Source organism: Canis lupus, chromosome 13 (assembly GCF_011100685.1).
Source record: "Canis lupus familiaris isolate Mischka breed German Shepherd chromosome 13, alternate assembly UU_Cfam_GSD_1.0, whole genome shotgun sequence".
NCBI classification, from domain to species: Eukaryota; Metazoa; Chordata; class Mammalia; order Carnivora; family Canidae; genus Canis; species Canis lupus.
This window is the reverse complement of record NC_049234.1, coordinates 56,605,820-56,624,764: the sequence shown is the minus strand read 5'-3', so window position 1 is coordinate 56,624,764 and position 18,945 is coordinate 56,605,820.

Sequence of the window (18,945 nt, the reverse complement as noted above, 5' to 3'; positions counted from 1 at the left end):
GGTGCCTAAATTTAAATACAATATTCTATGCTTGTTGTTATCAATAGTTGATTTTATTACAAGGAGGCAACTCCTAATTGCATAGATTCCTCTTTGCTGTTTTTCTTATTAAGGATAAACTCAACTGATGAGTTCAATACCCCAGCAGCTTTAAAGTCATCATTAATTTAATGTCACTCACTCTTCATTTATTAGTGGTCCTAATTTCTCATCAACCCTGAAATATTTGGAGAAGCTGACCTATACAGTTTGATCCCAGTTGCAGGTATTAATTAATCAAGCTCTCTGACTGCCCTTATGCTTCCCTGACAGCTTTAATATTGAAACAATTTTACTTGGATTTTTTTCTCTCCTTCACTTACAAGACTGTCATGGGTTGGTAAAATTTGAAAAGACACCTTTAGAAAAGTGATGCGCAATTATTACCTCAATGTAAACATATACATTTCAAGTTGCTGAGTTACTTATGTAAATCAAATTTTATTTCATTTTTTTACTAAAGACATCAAATAATTCGGCAATATACACTAGATGTGATTCCTAACTTGTTTATATAAAATGTGATTCCCATCACATTTATGGTTTTCAGCAGAAATTAGATATTACTTCCTTCTATAGAAATGTTTATAAATGTGTGGTCCATAGACCACCTCTATGGCTTAACATATACCTGCTGAAGCAGAGTTTTACATGCAAACCTAGTCAACAATATTTTGGTAAAATTAAATGATTCTACTTCATACCAAAATTTAAGAATAGGAATGATTTAGCTGATGACAGTTTAAGAAGTTTCTCTTTTCCACAATACATTATATCTATACATTCACAGATAGTTGTGAATATGGTTCATATAAACTACACATGGAACCAGTTTCTTTTATAGGAATCTGCAAATACAGTATGAATTCTTATCACCCTGGGTCATTAAATTGTGACTTCTCTATTATAGAACAGAAATTGAGCATCTAGAGTGACACAAGTGGATTTCCAGATGGACAAATTCAGATGGGTGGGGTTGTTATTAGGTATAAAGATTTGAGAATTATCATACTGGTCTACAACTGATCTCTAGTATTATTATCAGAGATACATGTCTATGTAAAATAAGAAAACTAAACATTAAAACTTGCCTCGATTTTCATCATAAAACTAAAGGCTAAATTAAAAAAAAACCACTACTGTATTTTGTGCTGGAAATTACTTCTTTTAAAAATTTAATTTTAGGTTTATCACTCAATGATGTACCAGGAATGTCTACAATTGGCTCTCAAAGAAAAAAGCCCTAATTTTTAGTGTTTGCTCACTTCTATTTTGTAAGTAATCCTACTATTGCTAAGTTGAAGCTACAAATATGGTACCATTTTATACAGATTTCAGAAGAGATGAGGAGTAGCATATATTTCAGTTTCCCAATCATGCAAATATAATAAATGTAATTAACGTAAAGAATACAAATATAGTAAAATATAGCGATATAATTAAGAAACTATGAATTTTGAAATTTTATTACTATTTTCACCATTTATTTTGTTGATGATTTATATAATTTAACTTTAAAGAATAACTGAATTTAACAACCAGATAGCAAAATTTTTGAAAATTTAAAATTGGCCCCTACAAGCTAATCCCAGTCAGATCAAGAACAGCAATAGCACAATGGGCTTGTATCCTTTTTAATATAGAAACAGTATGTATCATAGAGTGTGTGTGCTTATGTGTGTTTCATATGTGGCACACTTTTCCTCTTATAAATAACTTACGTAATCCAATTCTCAGTTGGACTCACTTTTCTTTTTGTACACACTTACATCACATGGTAGAAAACTAAGCACTCTGCCAAGAGCTAGAGCGTCCCAGTTACCTCTGCTTCTGTGTTCCTGCTTCTGCTGATTCTTATTTAGGTGTCCTGTTTTGAATAAGCTGTCCCTTACTCTACCACATTTCTGTTAGACTTTTAGTCTCCACAGTATCATTGTATTTTAGATCAAGTCAAGTCTGTGTCTGCGTGAAAGAAGATATGTGTTGTTAAGTCGGGAAAAGAAAAAATAAGTATACTGTTTTCCATTTTGAGGGAGCAGAGAATGCATAGGCTTGGAGCAAGTTTGGGTGGAGATATCTTACATTTTGATCCCTTTCTTTACATAGTTATGTCCTGTTATGTTTATACCACTTGATGTAAAAACCTTTTCATCTTGACAAAATGTTTTCTAATTTATTCCTAACAGAGGCAGAGACAGAGGCAGAGGGAGGAGCAGAGAGCCTGATGTGGGACTCCATCCCAGGACCCTGGGATCATGACCTGAGTCCAAGGCAGATGTTCAACCATTAAGCCACCGAGGCATTCCAAATATTTTTTTTGAATATTTTGTTATTTAGCATCCAAGAACTTTTGCCAACTCAGTCAAGTTTTTTAATCTAAAAGGAGCTAAATGGGGGATCCCTGGGCGGCGCAGCGGTTTGGCGCCTGCCTTTGGCCCAGGGCGTGATCCTGGAGACCCGGGATCCAGTCCCACATCGGGCTCCCGGTGCATGGAGCCTGCTTCTCCCTCTGCCTGTGTCTCTGCTCCTCTCTCTCTCTGTGACTATCATAAATAAATAAAAATTAAAAATAAAAATAAAAGGAGCTAAATGAAACATGAAGTGATTTATTCTTTTATAACAGTGCTATATATCCCAGCAATTAAAATTTCTTCTGTTATATATTTGTATAAAATAAAAGTTTATTTGACTTGAATGTCAGATATTTATTACCCATGTGAACTCTTGCTGGGTTTTAAATCCTGCCTGGGTGGCTCAGGGCGTGATCCCAGGGTTCTGGGATGGAGTCCCACATCAGGTTCCCTGCAGGGGGCCTACTTCTCCCTCTGCTTGTGTCTTTGCCTCTCTCTGTCTCTCATGAACAAATAAATAAATTCTGGATATAGATTTAAACACTGCTACTAAATTTGTTCTTTTGAAAGTCAATAAGACAGTAGATGTTCAAGCAATACCCTGTTTTGTCAAAACAAAAGTTCAAGTTCTAAAGATGATGGGTAGTTTTATACTCCAGAAACTACTAAGCATGCCATGGTATGAAATATTATTTTACTAACTGGGTTTTCTCAAATTTTACTATCGACCTTGGCAGAGGCCCATGCCTATCATTTTTGATAAGTCTGTCCTTCCCCATGAGGTTTTAACCTAGAGTTGTACCATTCACTTTTTGCACTAGTTTAGCCTACTGGAAAGATTTTAACCTAAGTTGAGGCTGTCAGGAAATCCCAGAGTGCACTGAGAATCTTTCTTGAGATCCAGCTAACAGTGTTGTTTCCCCCCCACTAACTTATGAAATATTTAAATAAAACTTGAAAACGTATCTTATGTACCACATTTTCCAGAAAGAAACAGTCAAGTAGATTTGATGGTATAATACTCAAAAACTTTTGAGGGTTTTTATAATAATGTTGAGATTCAGTCTTGAAGTCTACTTGCAGAAATACTATATTATACATTTCATAGGTTTGTTGATAGAAATAGAAATCTGTTTGTTGTCCATGTAAATCCAAAAATTGCCATCAGATAAACAAATTATCTTAACCACATTTTGCACAGGGAGCTTTAGGGTCATTATATGAACTGGTATTGGACCACTCATAATTTTAAATCTAGAATAAAGTGTGAAGACAAGATAAAGACCCTCATTTTATGGAGTTCAATCACAGATGACCCAGATAACAAACTTAGAGTTGGGATTAGAGAAACGTACAAGGATGAAAAAGCACCTATTCTCCGATCCAACTATGCATATTAAGGGTTGCCTCAGAAAGGGATGTCAGGGGCCTGACAGGGGCCTTTGGGGGAAGAGCTAAGGCCTACATCCTCAGCCTCCAGAAGCCCAGCCTCCACTGCTGTGAACCCAGGGCCTGACTTATCAGAACTTGCTGCTGTCTTGTTATGGAGGGACAGATGGATGAATGGATGGATGATGGATGGATAGATGGATGGATGGATGGCCACGGATGTCCAATGTTTCACACACACAAACTGCTGAATGGAAGCATTTCAGTGAGCATGACAGCCTGTGGCAAGAATATACATGTCTGTTTGTGTGGACGAAATCTTCATATTTTAAGGTTTGGAAATATTCAAGACAAAATGTCATGGAAGCAATGAAACCAAGGATGGAGTCACATCTGGATTCCGAATCTCAGGATGTGTGGAGGGCTGTGCTTTAAGGCCCTGTTGATTTCTCTGTTTGCGCCTTGGTTCAATAAAGCACTGAGCAAGCTAAAAAAAAAAAAAAAAAAAAGAAATTGAAAGATACTCATTAATGGCTAGTACATCAGTGACCCTTGTTGCTATGGAAATTAGATGATGGAATTAGTAGAGTTAACAGATAAATTCATTTTTTTTCTAATACATTTGTTTGATGCCTAGACATTTGTTTGAAAGATAAATATAACAAGTAGAAAGATCATTGTATCCCTCTTGACTGGTTGCATATTGAAAAAAATCTGAAAATAAATGTGAAAAAAAAAAAAAAAACCCTGAGGAATAACTAGATGAAGAAGGAGGTCATTTGCTATAAAATATAAAAGAAATGATATAAACAAAAGGAGCAGGAAGAAAGCTCTAGATCTTTTTCCAATGAGTCACATATATAGGATGAAGTCACTGGACACAAGGCTTCAGATTTTCATACTTCTATTTGACTGCTATCATTGAGTCAAAGTATTCTCTCCTAGGTATTTGTTGATAGCTCACAATACAGGTTGTGTTGGCAGTCTGATTTAAACAAATATACAAAAACATTTGCATGACTTTTTATAGAAAGTATGCAAACTGTGAATAAGGACTCTAACTCACCATCATAGTCTAAGCCTTAAATATCATTATTGATTACAATTAAACCTTTATTGCTGAAGGATCGCTATTTATACTCAAGCAGTAGGGAATGAAGACTTCTCTCCAAGTCTGTCGAACTAAAAGAGAAGGCAGGACCATGCCACCATTCCCAGTCACTATCCACACGTGACTCCCAGAGCCTTTTTGTTCTTAACAAGTCCCCTTCTCATTCTGGTTGCTTGGTGTTGTCCTATGGCCTTAATTATATAATTATATCATATAATTACTATGTAATTATTATATAAAACCCCCTTGCTTCTAAATCTCTTCAGCTTCTTCAGAGTTGTCAGGCAAGATTGATACTTTTAAAAAATAATTTCAAGCTCATGTCTATGAAATACACCCAGATAGCTAATCTCAAAGAACATTTAAACACACCCAATGCAAACCAACTTATTTACCCATGTTTTGTTAATAAACCAAGCTTTCAACATTTTTAACAACTTGACATCAATATTTCATGGAGTAATCAGAATTTTTCCAATTATACAATTCTTAAAATTTTGCTCTAGGTGTTAAATGACAAATTGTCCATGAAATGGAAAGATTTTGAGCATTTGCAAAACCCTAAAGTGCTTTATTATTAGATTAAATCTGAGTAAATCATTTCTAAAGTCAGGATTTAATTAGAAAATAAATATTAGAATTGCTGCTAGAAGTAAAATAACTCAGGAACAACAAATCTATTAAGAAATATGAAACTATAATATTGATGAGACAGTTTTTATCTTACATTTTCAAGCAATAGAAACTTTTTTCATAATGATTCTGAAAGAAATTCAAATAGTGCTAAACCCTTCAGAGGTGTCCTCTATAAAAATATATAATAACCATAACTTACAAAATAGTTTCTACATTCAAATTTATTGGATATTTAACTACTTAATCTGTTATTAGAGTTTTTAAAGCAATTGCACAGTTGGAGGAATAGAAATCTATGTGAATTTGTGCTCTACTTTATTGTTTTTTTTTTTTTTAAGATCTTCTTAATACAAAGTAGTTGTCACAGCATGAATCACTTCTAATAATATTTGGCAATTTGAGAAAATTGCTGACCATTCAGCAACTGTTTTAATATCAGCAGGAATTTGCATGGTCTTTCAATTAAAAAGAATCATTCTAATAGTTATATTTTCATACTTTTCTTATTCACATATTCCTAAATGGGGTTAGAATGTTCTTACAATTAATAGTAATGGTTTCTTTTAAAATATCTAAGTTATCTTTAAAAGGGAGGTGTTTAAAATACCTATCTGTTAACTGCTTTTTTCTGCAATGTTATTGGGAGGAATTTCAGTAAGTCCCATAATAAACTTAGAAACCATTTGAGACAAATGTTCGGAAAACCCTAGGGCAGGATTAATAAGAGTAGTAACAAAAATATATTTGCACTTCCTCATAAACATGGTTAGGAGGAAGGGCAGTCTAATCTAAGCATATTCATTTTTTATGATACTTTTTCTATATTGAAAAAAATTCATTTTTTACCTATAATTTCTTTGGATTGGAGTTCCAACCATTAAAAAGTACACCTTAAGGAAGTGTTTAAATGACCATTACTCCTATTCTATTACCATGATATCACAAGAAGTATGATGAGAATTTTTGTGAAGGAAAAATAAACCTAAAACATTGATCTATATTCAACCATGTAGTTAACAGATCTACAATATTTGGGTATCGACATGTATCCTTTAATGATATTTATCTATTTTTTATATCTATTAAGTTGGGTTTTGTCAAGAAAAGAGAGGGAATGAATGAAAGGGAGAGAGGGCACCCAGGCACTGAGCTGCCAAATGTTCAGCTGATCTACTAGTATTAGGGCAATAAGTCAAAGTGAGTAATAGTCAAAGCTTTTATTCACTTACTGTAATATGTGTAACCAAGAGGCCAGAAAAAAAAGATGTCAGCTCTCTCAATGGTTTGTTTTGTTGTTTAGTTTTGTTTTTGTTTTTGTTTTCCCCTTCTGTAATGGCACTGGGCAACGGTTGTAGATCACAGGAGGCAATAGAGTGGGAGGGGTCATCTCATTCTGGAAAGACCTAACCGGAAACTACTGTTGTTTTATGGCCCCAGGGATCAAGAATAGGGAGGGGGGAACTAAGATTTGAAAAGTACTCAGTAGTGAACAAAATTATCTTTATGGACATCTGATAAGGAGGTCTCAGCAGGAGCACCTGAGAAAGGCCTTCCTTAATGGTCCTCTTAGAACTGGGCCTCCAAATGGAGGCATTAGGCCAGGAATGCAGATATGCATAAAAGCATGGCTAGCCAGCAGATGGGGGCTGAGTCTGACTGTAACAGCCTTCAGAGACTGCAATGTACTGGCCGTGGAACGTGTCTGATATTGAGAGAGTAGCTTCTCCACCTCTGTGAGTACTTCCAGGTAATCACATGAAAAATAGCCCATAGGATTTTTTCCTGGAGTTTGACTCTTCTGATTTTATTTAAACAAAGGGAAATTTGTAGCTACAATAAATGGAAAATTGTGTCTCTGGCCATAATTAAGACAGATACATACTATTAAACTGTAAGAATTTATATTCCATGTCAGATTAATTCTGCACCAACTGAAGTATGAAAAAGATATGTCTGGACAATAACCTTTTAAATAACTGATAAATTTAGATACAGAAGATAGAAAGAAATATTTTAAAATATGATTAAAATGACTAATCTAGTTTACAAACTCAGTTTCAGTATATCTAACTCAATGTGCGATTCTTGGCCCAAATTATATTCTCCCTCCAGAGTTGGCTGCTTTCACTGATTTTTTTTTTTAATTTTTCTTTTTTTTTTTTGCTTTCACTGATTTTTAAAATCAACTTTATTGAGGTGTAATTGACACAGAACAAACTCAGTAATTATCTATCATAACAAATATGTGTAGTTATTTAACTATTACCAAAATCACAATATTAAGTATTTCCATTGCCCAAAATAGTCTTCACATTTATTTTTTTTTAAAGTAGAACTCCTTCCCTTATCCCTGTCACCTAGCAACCAGAGATATACTTTTTGTCATGATAGTGTTTTCCATTTCTATAATTTCTCATGAGTGAGATCATACGGTATGCAGTCTTTTATATCTGACTTCTCTCACTTAGCATGATGTTTCTGAGATTCATCTACAGGGATGGGACTGTCATTACTTACCTTTTAATGCTAATACTGTAATCAGTTATATAGATATCCTAAAACATGCATCCATTCATGAGTGGATGAACATTTGGGTTGTTTTCAGTTTGAAGCTATGATGAATAAAGTTGCTAAGAACATTCACATGCAACTCTTTCTGTGGTACAATGTTTTCATTTTTCAAAGGTATATACCTAGTAATTGGTTGCTAGGTCATTAAGTATATGTTGAACTGGATAATAATTATTATCAAGTGTATGTTTATCAAGTGGATGTAATAATTATCAAGTGCATACTTAGCATGTGTATATTTAATAATTAACCAAGGCTATGTTTAATTTGGTAATAATAATTGAAATAATGGCTCAGAGTGGCTGTGCCATTTTGCAATCCCATCAGCAAAATACAAGAGTTCCATTTCCTTAAAATTTTCATCAACATTTGTTATTGTCAGTCTTTTTAATTTTAGCCATCACAAAGAGTATCTAATGGTGGTACAGTGTGGGTTTTATATGCACATCCCTAATTAGTAATAGTGTGCACATTTTCATGTGCTTATTGAATATTCTTAGATCTTTTTGATGATGTATGCTCAATACTTTAGCCCTTTTTTATTGACTCACTTGTCTTTTTATTATAAAAATATAATAAATCTTAATATAACTTTATATATATTATCACATGCAAATTTTGCATTTTTTTCCAGTTTTGAATATTCATTTCCTTAACATTGTATTATTTAGAACAAAAGACTTAAATCTTGCGAATTACAATTTTCTATTTTTTTGGTTCAGATTTTTGTGTAATATTAAAAAACATTTGTTTTGTTTTTATTTTAAGATATCTTATTTATTCGAGGGAGAGACAGAGAGAGAGAGTGCCCAAATCAAGTGAAAAAATGAGTAGCAGAGGGAGAGGTAGAAGCAGACTCTCCCCTGAGCAGGGAGGCCCTCACAGGGCTTGATCCCAGGACCTTGAGATCATGACCTTAGCCAAAGTCAGATGCTTAACCGAATGAGCCACTCAGTCACCCCTGTTTCATCTTTATTTTAATTCCAGTGTAGTTAACATACTATGGGTCATATTAGTTTCACATGTACAATATTGTGATTCAACAATTCAATACATTACTCTGTGCTCATCAGGAGAAGTACACTCCTTACTGCCTATTTCACTCATTCCCTCCACCCCCCCTTCTGCCCTCTGGTAATCAATCATCAGTTTGTTCTCTGTAGTTAAGAGACTGTTTCTTGGTTTCTCTCTCTCTCTCTCTCTCTTTCTCCTTTTTCCCCCCTTTTGTTTTGTTTGGTTTCTTAAATTCCACCTATGAATGAGATCATATAATATTTATCTTTGACATATTTCACTTAGCATCGTACTCTCTAGCTCCATCCATGTAGTTATAAATGGCAAAATTTCATTCCTTTTCATGACCGAATAATTTCCTATGTATATATCTACATATATGAATATATATTTCCATATATCTATATATAGATATATAGATACCCTGCATATATATATATGCCACATATTCTTTATCCATTCACCCATTGATGGACATATGGGCTGCTTCCATAGTTTGGATATTGTAAATAATATTACTACAAACATAGGAGTGCATGTGTCTCTTTGAATTAGTGTCTTTGTATTTCCGGTGTAAATATCCAGTAGTGTGATTACAAAGTAATAAATGATTTGTTTTTGGTATATTCTAGCTTTAAGAAATGGTTTTAGCTATTACATTTAGGTCTATGATCCATTTTGAGTAATTTTTCACATGTATACATATATACAACGTGAAGAAGATATGTTTCTTTCATATGGATTTCATTATTCCAGAAAATAAATTGTTGAGAAAATTGTCTTTTCTTCATTGAATTACTTTGTTTCTTTTGTTAAAAACCAACTGATCATGTAAACTGATTTCTGGACCTCCTATTCACTTCCATATCTCTCTATGATCTATTTGTCTATCCTTAATTGGCATGATTATGGCAACGTCATTATAAGCCTACTGAAACTGTCATTCAGATTGTTCTACCATTCAAAATATTTTGGCTCTTAGAGATTTTTTTTTTTTTTACATATAAATTTTACAATAAGCTTGCTTATCTCTACAACAACATGAGTTTGATAGGATTTTGATTGAGTTTGCTTTGAATCTATAGATCAGTTTGGGAAGAATTGATATTTTTAACAATATCCTCTGTGACTCATGAACATTGTGTCCTTCTCCATTTGTTTATGTCTTTTTTAGACTTCAGTCAGCTAGTTTGTGGATTGGTGACCATTAATAACATTATTTCCATAGGACAGTATGTTGCAGGCTCAAAAAATATCAACGAACAAAAATTTCACATATATTTGGATAGAGTTAGTTTCTGGATTTATAGCTCTTAATTTCTTTAGTTAAATATTACAAATGTCATAATGATCTGTCGTGAGAATCTTACTTACAATCTCAAACCAACTTTAGGTTTGTCATTCAGAAGGTAGGAATTTGGCTTTATAAATAAGGAACTTTGTAAAATGTTAATATTTATGAGGAAAATCATGAATTATCAATTTAAAAAGAAATGACATGACAGCTGCAAATAACACATTGGAAGACAATTTTACTAATCATGAATCCTAAAAGTGCCTTTTTTTTTCAAGGAGGAATGCTTGAAATCACTAGGAAGCAAAATGTGATGGCTGTTTCATGCCAAATCTATTTCAGTTTTTTTTTTTTTTGACACAGAATGTCATAATTCTAAATTTTGTTTTGAGCAGGGATTGCCTCATAACCAAAGGGGAATTTCATAAAAATATTCACAATGAACTTATTTGGGTGAAGAGAAAGTGAAAATTATGAAAAAGTTGAAAATAGATTTGGAACATATTCCTTTAAGTGAAAGAAATTGATAAAGTGTTTTACTCTAATTAACAGAGGCTTTCTCCTCCTTCTTCTTCACCTTCTTCTTTTAATTTCATATGGTGTGTGTATGTATGTGTGTGACCAAACCCATCTCACTTGATAAGATGAGAATGCTGAATCAGTATCTGGTGTCATCCTAGGAGCAGCTGATGCTCTTCCTGTATTTGTAGTGCCAAGTCACTACGGAACAGGAAAGTTACATGTGGAATCAACTGAAAAGGCAAGATTATCTACTATGACCTATGCATTGTTACAGTAACATAATGAGAAGTGTGGGCAACTATGCCTCATGGTGTGGATTTTGACCAGTAATAAGTAGGGGCCTGGGAAGGAGCCAATAGATAATTTCTTCTCCTTTCCTCCAACAGTAAATCCTATGGCTTCTGAAACACAGAAAAAGAATAAGCAATTACATTTGATAAGAAGCTATGACCACGTCATTAATGTAGTCCTTCATATTTTTTCTTCTTTATTTGCCTCACATCCTTTTCCCCTTCTTTCTGATTCCTTATACTGAACTGTAAGGAAGTAGCTACATGTAACTCTTTGAATCAAGCTTCCTGTTCTAGGGTATTTTAACCAAGACAAATATTAAAATATATTTCAAATTTCAACTTAAACTTTCTAAGGGTTTTATTTTCTGGTATTGGATATTTGGAAAAAAAAAAAAATTGAAAGCTGTCCTAACATAGAATAGGGCAATCTTAAACTTGGATTTACATTTCTTTAGCATTTTGTGAGTCCCACATGACCGGAAAACAATATTCACAATCTCTCCTCCTAATTCTTTATAGGAGACTATATGTATATTATGTACACATAATATGCAGGAAGGAAGATCTTTAAAATCACTCAGATCAATTTATGCATAATTAAAACCAAACAATGGCTCTATAAGCTCCATTATCACAAGATTTTTCAATGGACCCTCTTACACAGAGCTGGGCTTTAACTTCTTGCTTCGTAACATTTATGTAGTCCACACATATTATACCCATATAACTCTTTTATTTAGACTTAAATGGTAAAACTTTGCTCAGTAAAGAGAGGTTTCTTTTCTTTGTTTTTCTATGATTCTGTAACACTGTTTACATTTGTTTGGCCTGTTCAACATAAAATCCTTTTTTTTTTTCTTCCAGCCTCTGTCTCTCTTTTTCTTCTTCTTCTTCCCTCCATCCCTCCCTTTTTCCCTTTTCTTACACTGAATTACATCTTTTCTTTGTTAAGAGCACTAGAATAGCCAAAAGACATTTTAATCTAACACAAACTCTTTATCATCAAATCCTTAATATTTTTTCATTATTTCCTTTTAGTTTTTCTATGTAATGAAACAGAAATGGGAACACTCTCAAAAATCTAATGAAAAGTATTTTATAATTGTAACTTCAAAGAAACCAAAATAGTTTAAACAACATTTTCATTACAATCCAAAATATGATCCTTTATTCCTAGCTATTACACTTTATTACATTCATTTCTAATCAAAGAAATATTTTTCCAATTTCCCAGAATATGGTTTTTTAAATATGTACTTTTAAATATAGAAATAATATGTTAATAGTTTCACATACAGTGTACTGCAGTCTTAACACATGCATTTTACAAAAACTTCTTTTTTTAAGTTATATTTTTGCTAAAATGGAAATACTAGTATAAAATTATCATGTTCTTTTTATATTCTCAGCCTGATCTGGTCCAATTTGTATGTGGAATCTTACAAATAAATCCATTTGATAATAATTTATACCCTGTGATAATAATTTATACCTTGTTTCATATCTGATTTTCTAAATCATTTGGTTGAGACTTTGAGTTGAATAAAATAAAACTTGTATATTTATTAGTGATGCAACCACATGTCTCTGAGAGCAACTCACTATTACTTAATTTTGTTACTGTGTGCCTATTTATTTTATTTTGTTTCACCATTTTAAAATAGATATACAACTATTTGATATTTTATACTCTGTGATTCAGTTGACACTAATAGACTTCTCATGAATTTCATATCCAACTAAAATGGACTTTCTAGGACTGGGTGATTAGCCAGATTGCACGAAAGTTAAACAAAACCAGAGAAGGTACTAACTATTTTAAAAAGACCTATATATTGGTCTATACTCAGTGCTTCTGAGGTTACTAGAGTAATTTTAATATCCCCAAATTCAACACCACCACCACCAACAAAAAGTATTTCAGTTATTTAGTGCTGGTAACAAACCTCCTCAGCCCTTAATGGCTTAAGATATATATATATATATATATATATATATATATATATATATATAATATCTTTCACCAAATATATATATATATATATATATATTATATGTGATGTGTGTGTATTTCTCTCCCTCTCATAAATCTACAATTTGGGCAAAGATTGGCAGGGAAAACATAATTCTACTTCCTCAAGTGTCAGCTAGGGCAGTTCAACACTGGGAGCTGGGATCAATTGAAAGTTTATCCACTTCATTCACATGTTTTGGCTGTAAGCTGTGACTTCAGCTGGGGTGTCAAGTGTAACACCTACTAGTACTTTCTCATGTGCTTTTTTATGGGGTTTTCTTCAACGTACTCTCCAAAGACAATGTGTGTCACGGAGGGGGGAATGTTGAGAGAGAGAGAAAACATGACCAAGGAAGAACTCATATTAGCTTTGATAACCTTGACTTGGAAGTCACAGAGCATCCCTTAGACCACATGCTATTCAGTAAGACAGTCACAATGTCTTATTGAAGTTCACTGGGAGGGATAGGATTATAATAGACTCTACCTTTTGATGGCAAATAACAAGGTTCTGAAAGTGCATGCAGGATGGTAGATATTCTTGTGAGCACTTTTGAAAACAAACAAACAAACAGAATCTATCATAATTAGCAACCAGGACAAGAAAAAAAGACATTAAAAAACCTCATCATCAGCAAAATTAAATGATATTACATCTTCATGAGCTCCCAAACATAAGCAGGTATGCTTGCTAAGACTGAAAATAACCATGGTATTGCTAACTATGTAAGAGGCAGCAAGGGGTGTCTCGAGTTCTGAGCTTCAGAGCTGTGGGACCAGTCAGTCACGTTTCCAGAGGTAAAAAGTCACAATTGAAAGATTATCCATTTGAAAAAAATAAATTCAGGAAAAGCTGAAAATGAGATGCAGGGTTCCTTAGGCTACGATCACATGAGTGAAAGAAAACTGCAGAAATTAAATAAAGCTTTCTTCTAAGACCAAGTCCTGCTCTGATGAAGATCTGCTGAATATAAGCTATATTTAATTACACAGAAATACAAGAAATAAATAGAAGAGAGGAGGAAAGGAAAAGATCATGGAATGTAAAAGGGTACATTTTGGATACTTTACACTAATAACAACAGCAGAAACCCAAGCATCATTAAACAGGAAAGCTAGCCCAACTTACAGTATTCAAGAATACGCTTTTATGAAATATCTTGAGTTGGCAAAAATGTATAATTTCAACATTATAATAAGAGTAAGGCTAGGATTAGGAATGATTCAGAAGTTTCAAGCATTTTAGAGTCACCTATTTACAAAGCCAATTGTAATCATCAGAACTTTTCCTATCTACTAATTAAAACTTTTATTAAAAAATAATTAATTAGAAGGTTAGATTACTAATTACCTGATACATTTTTAAATTTCTTTGATTAAGGCTCATAACCAATTCAAATCACTAATTTCACCAATTAGATCAATGCTTTTTGTTTCTATTCAGAGAAACTAATTTTAATAAGACATTTTTATATAACCTTGTACATATCAAATCTTGTCACCTGAAATTTATCTTCACAAGGTCAGTACTTGCAATAGTTATGGTTGTCCTACATTTGAATTAAATATTATAAAAGGCTTTGAACATTTTCTATTGCTTAGCTTCATGTAGTTTAAAGTGTCTTTGTTTTAGCTCTCCAAAAATGCTACAACTGATTTTCCCTCCCCCACTTCCTCCACTAATAGGGGAGAGATGTTTATTGAAATGTCATTGTAATTTCCCAAGTAAAACAACTGATATTGTTTATAGTTACTTGCCCCGCTGTTTAGAAAAATTAATTTTAACCTTTGATAACACATTTATCCAGCAAGAAAATGTCAATTAGGTCTTATTTAAAAGAGCTTGACCTTTTCTACCTTTTCTGGCAAGTAGAAACTATAATTGATTTATAATAATTCATGCAGATGTGTTTGTTTGCGCTGAGTAGAAAACAAGAAATGCAAACATTTATACACTCTACAAATCTGTAACTTCATTATCAATAAGATCCTAGGGACAGAGAATGAATTAGAGAGAGGTTAGCAATTAGAGGTCAATTAGAAAGGAGGTTGGCAAAGCCGGGAGGCTGCTAGCTGGTGCTTCAGTTGGGCAGTAAAAGAGAGAGAAAAATGAGCAATAATTGAAATATGGTCATGTAGATAGCGTACTTCACTTTATTTACCTTTTGGTTTTCTTTCCATATGTTCATATTTTAAACGAATGAAGCAGTTGCAGTTAATATATATAATAAAGTGAACAATATTTGATTCATATGGAAGGGTACTCTCTACCATTATTTTTTGTATATCGTCCTTCAAACTATATTAAGTAAAAAATAAGTTTCATGACCAGATGGGCTATGGGCAATGCTGAGTTAATAATAGACGTTTGCTCTAGTCTTTATAGGCATGAATGTTAATGAACTTGAAAAATCAATTGGCTACTGTCTCTCTTGCTTTAGTTATATATGTAGATGTGCATTTCTCTTTTCTCTCCTTCTTTTTCTCTCCTAGTCCCTTTAAGGGCAACACTCAAGCCCCACTCTCCATCTTCGAATGAACCACATTGTGGTTCTTCTGTATCTTGCTCATCTCTCTTCATAGAACAGCTGGGGAAGATGTGTGGTGACACAAAGCTTGAATGTAGGGACAGAAAGTCTTACCTTTGGAATGAGAGGATTCTATCACCAGGGGGTGAAAATCTCAATTTTCTATGCTTATTTTCTCTATAATCCCGAAGATAGGTCATTTCTGGAAGAGAATGATAGATTTAGTTTAGGTACAATGCCTTAGACTTATTTTTTCACCTTAGAAAAAAAGTTTGTATGTCAATACACAGAAATTCCTCAATGTATGATGGGGTTACATCCTAATAAACCCATCGTAAAGTGAAAATATCCTAAGTCAAAAAAGCATTTAATGCACCTAATGTACTGAACATCAGAGCTTACCCTAGTCTACTTTAAACATGCTCTGAACACTTACATTAGCCTACACTTGGGCAAAATCCTGTAACAGAAAGCCTACTTTATAATAGTGTTGAATATCTTATGCAATTAATTGAATGTTATAATGAAAGTGAAACATAGAAGTGTTGTAAGAGTGCAGATTGATTGTTCACGTTAGTTATTTACCCTCATGATTGCAAGGCTGACTGGGAGCTGTGGCTTTCTGCCACTACCCAGCATCACAAGAGATCAAACCACCTATCACTAGACTTGGAAAAAATCAAAATTCAACGTGAAGTACAGTTTCTAATAAATGCACATCACTTTTTCTCCATCATAAAGTAAAAAAGGTGTTAGTTGTAACATCATAAGTCAGAGACCAACTATAGTTTGTTCAAATGATGTGGCTCCTCTGATCATGATTATATGATGGCTTGGTTTCCAGTTTAAGTAGGTCATTAATATCCTGTTTGGTAAAATGTACATGTGAGTTCTAAAGCATTTTTATTTTAGGAAAAATAAAACATATTGCCATATTGTCTAGACTTCCAGGACAGGTTAATGTCTGCAAACAACAGGAGTGAAAAAGCAACCTTTTCAGAGTGCTTCTCGCTGCTGGGAAACTTCCTACTGATTCTTCCTTCTCAATACCCAAAGCCTCAACATCACAGTTTTCCCCAGAAACTCCCAGGATAAATTTCATCACACCCTATAGCCTACTTTTTAATCAGCCTTCACAAAAGGACTTAAGCCATCTACCTTGCTCAATCCTCACCAGTGAGGCTCTCAGATCTACCAGACTGATGCACTCAATCTAACTGGAACCCCAGTCACGTCCAAGTCCACAAAACCTTTTTCTCTGTTCTGTGGAACCCAAGATCTGACATAAATAAAATTCCCTATATCTCCAACTTCCTTATCAAACATTCCTTCACTTCCTCTTTTGATCTAGCTGAAATCTGCTTTTCTCTCAGAGACATTAATTTCTCTGAGTCACCATTTTTATTTTCTCCTTTCAAATATGACTCTCATCACACATCTATGTCACTATGCCTGAAGATGATGTGGTCATCTTTGATATGAATCATTGTTGCTTCTAGATATCTTTCCTTTTCTCATCCATAAAAATGCCAGCATTGAAGCAAAGGCCATGAGATCATATTATCCAGTATTGCTTGTTATAGGGACAACCACAGATCCCCAAAGCACTGGGTCTCTGTCTTTGACTCTGGTTTTTTTTTTTTTTTTTTTTTAATTATTTATGATAGTCACACACACAGAGAGAGAGAGAGAGAGAGGCAGAGATACAGGCAAAGGGAGAAGCAGGCTCCATGCACCGGGAGCCCGACGTGGGATTTGATCCCGGGTCTCCAGGATCGCGCCCTGGGCCAAAGGCAGGCGCTAAACCGCTATGCCACCCAGGGATCCCTGTCTTTGACTCTTTTAAACAGAATTTACCCTCATTCTCTCCGATGCTACTCCTGTAACACTTATTAATAATTTCAATTATACCTATACTATAACTTTGCATTACAAATAAATGTCCCTTCTATAACCTTATTCCCAAGTATCTTATTCCTAAAATACCTCTGCTATGTTTTTACCTTCTCCTTGAACTTCAACTCCAACTTTTCTTTTACTCTACTGGAACCTTCCATCCATTGTCTTAACAATGTTTTAATGTCTCTCTGTTACTCCCTCAAGTTCACCTTCATGTTTACTTGGCTTAGATTCCATGGCCCATTAGTATAATTACTTCTTTGTACATAATTTTATTCTATTTCCTTTTTTCTTCCCTTCACCTATCAAAAAAGTCCCTGACTGGTCCAAAACATCTCTTTATGTGCTTTTCTCTTGAACTTTAAGCTAAATGTGACTGGAGAAAAACTTGAAATAAGGCCAACTCATCTCACTTTTCAGAATCAGTAACTGTAAGTAGAATGTTAGTGCTGCCTACCAGTTGGATTCTATTCCCTAGATGTTAAATTTCCTTCTCTCTGCATGACTATTTCATACCTTTCCTTTCATCATATTTCCAACACAACATCTATCGTTTACTTTCAGCTAATGACATTGCTTCTTTTTTTCTTCCAGGAAATAGAAACTGTTAGAAAAAAATCACCCATAAACTCATACTAAAAATTACTATCCTACCTGCCTCTGAATCCTTAGAATTCACTGTTAGTACAATGGATGTCTTTCTGCCTATATGAATGAGGTCAGCCCTTCAGTCCTTCCCCAGTTTTATCCCATCTTCCCTCCACAAGGATATTATACCAACTATCACTTCTTTCTCTGAGTCACCATTTTTACCCCTCGTCTACTGGGTCATTCCCGAAGACCATACAAATAATTTCTAACACCTCTTGCTTTAAAGAAGGAAAAAAAAAGGGGAGGGGGTGGAAACACCTGAGTGGTTCAGTGGTTGAGTATCTGCCTTTGGCTCAGGGCGTGATCCCCTAGTGCTGGGATCAAGTCTTGCATGGGCCTCCCTGTGGGGAGCCTGCTTCTTCCTCTGCCTGCGTTTCCACCTCTTTCTCTCTGTGTCTCTCATGAATAAATAAATAAAACCTTAAAAAAATAAAGAAAAAAAAAAAAAAACTTCCTTAGCCTCAACCATCTTTCATTTATTACCACCAACTTTATCACAAATCTCTTAAATTATTGTCTCTACTCACAATGCCCCACAGGAAATCAACCAGTGATCTTACTGGCTTCAGTTTATAAATCCATATCATCTTGGTTCAAGACAGTTCCATATCTCAACAGGATTGCTACAATGGC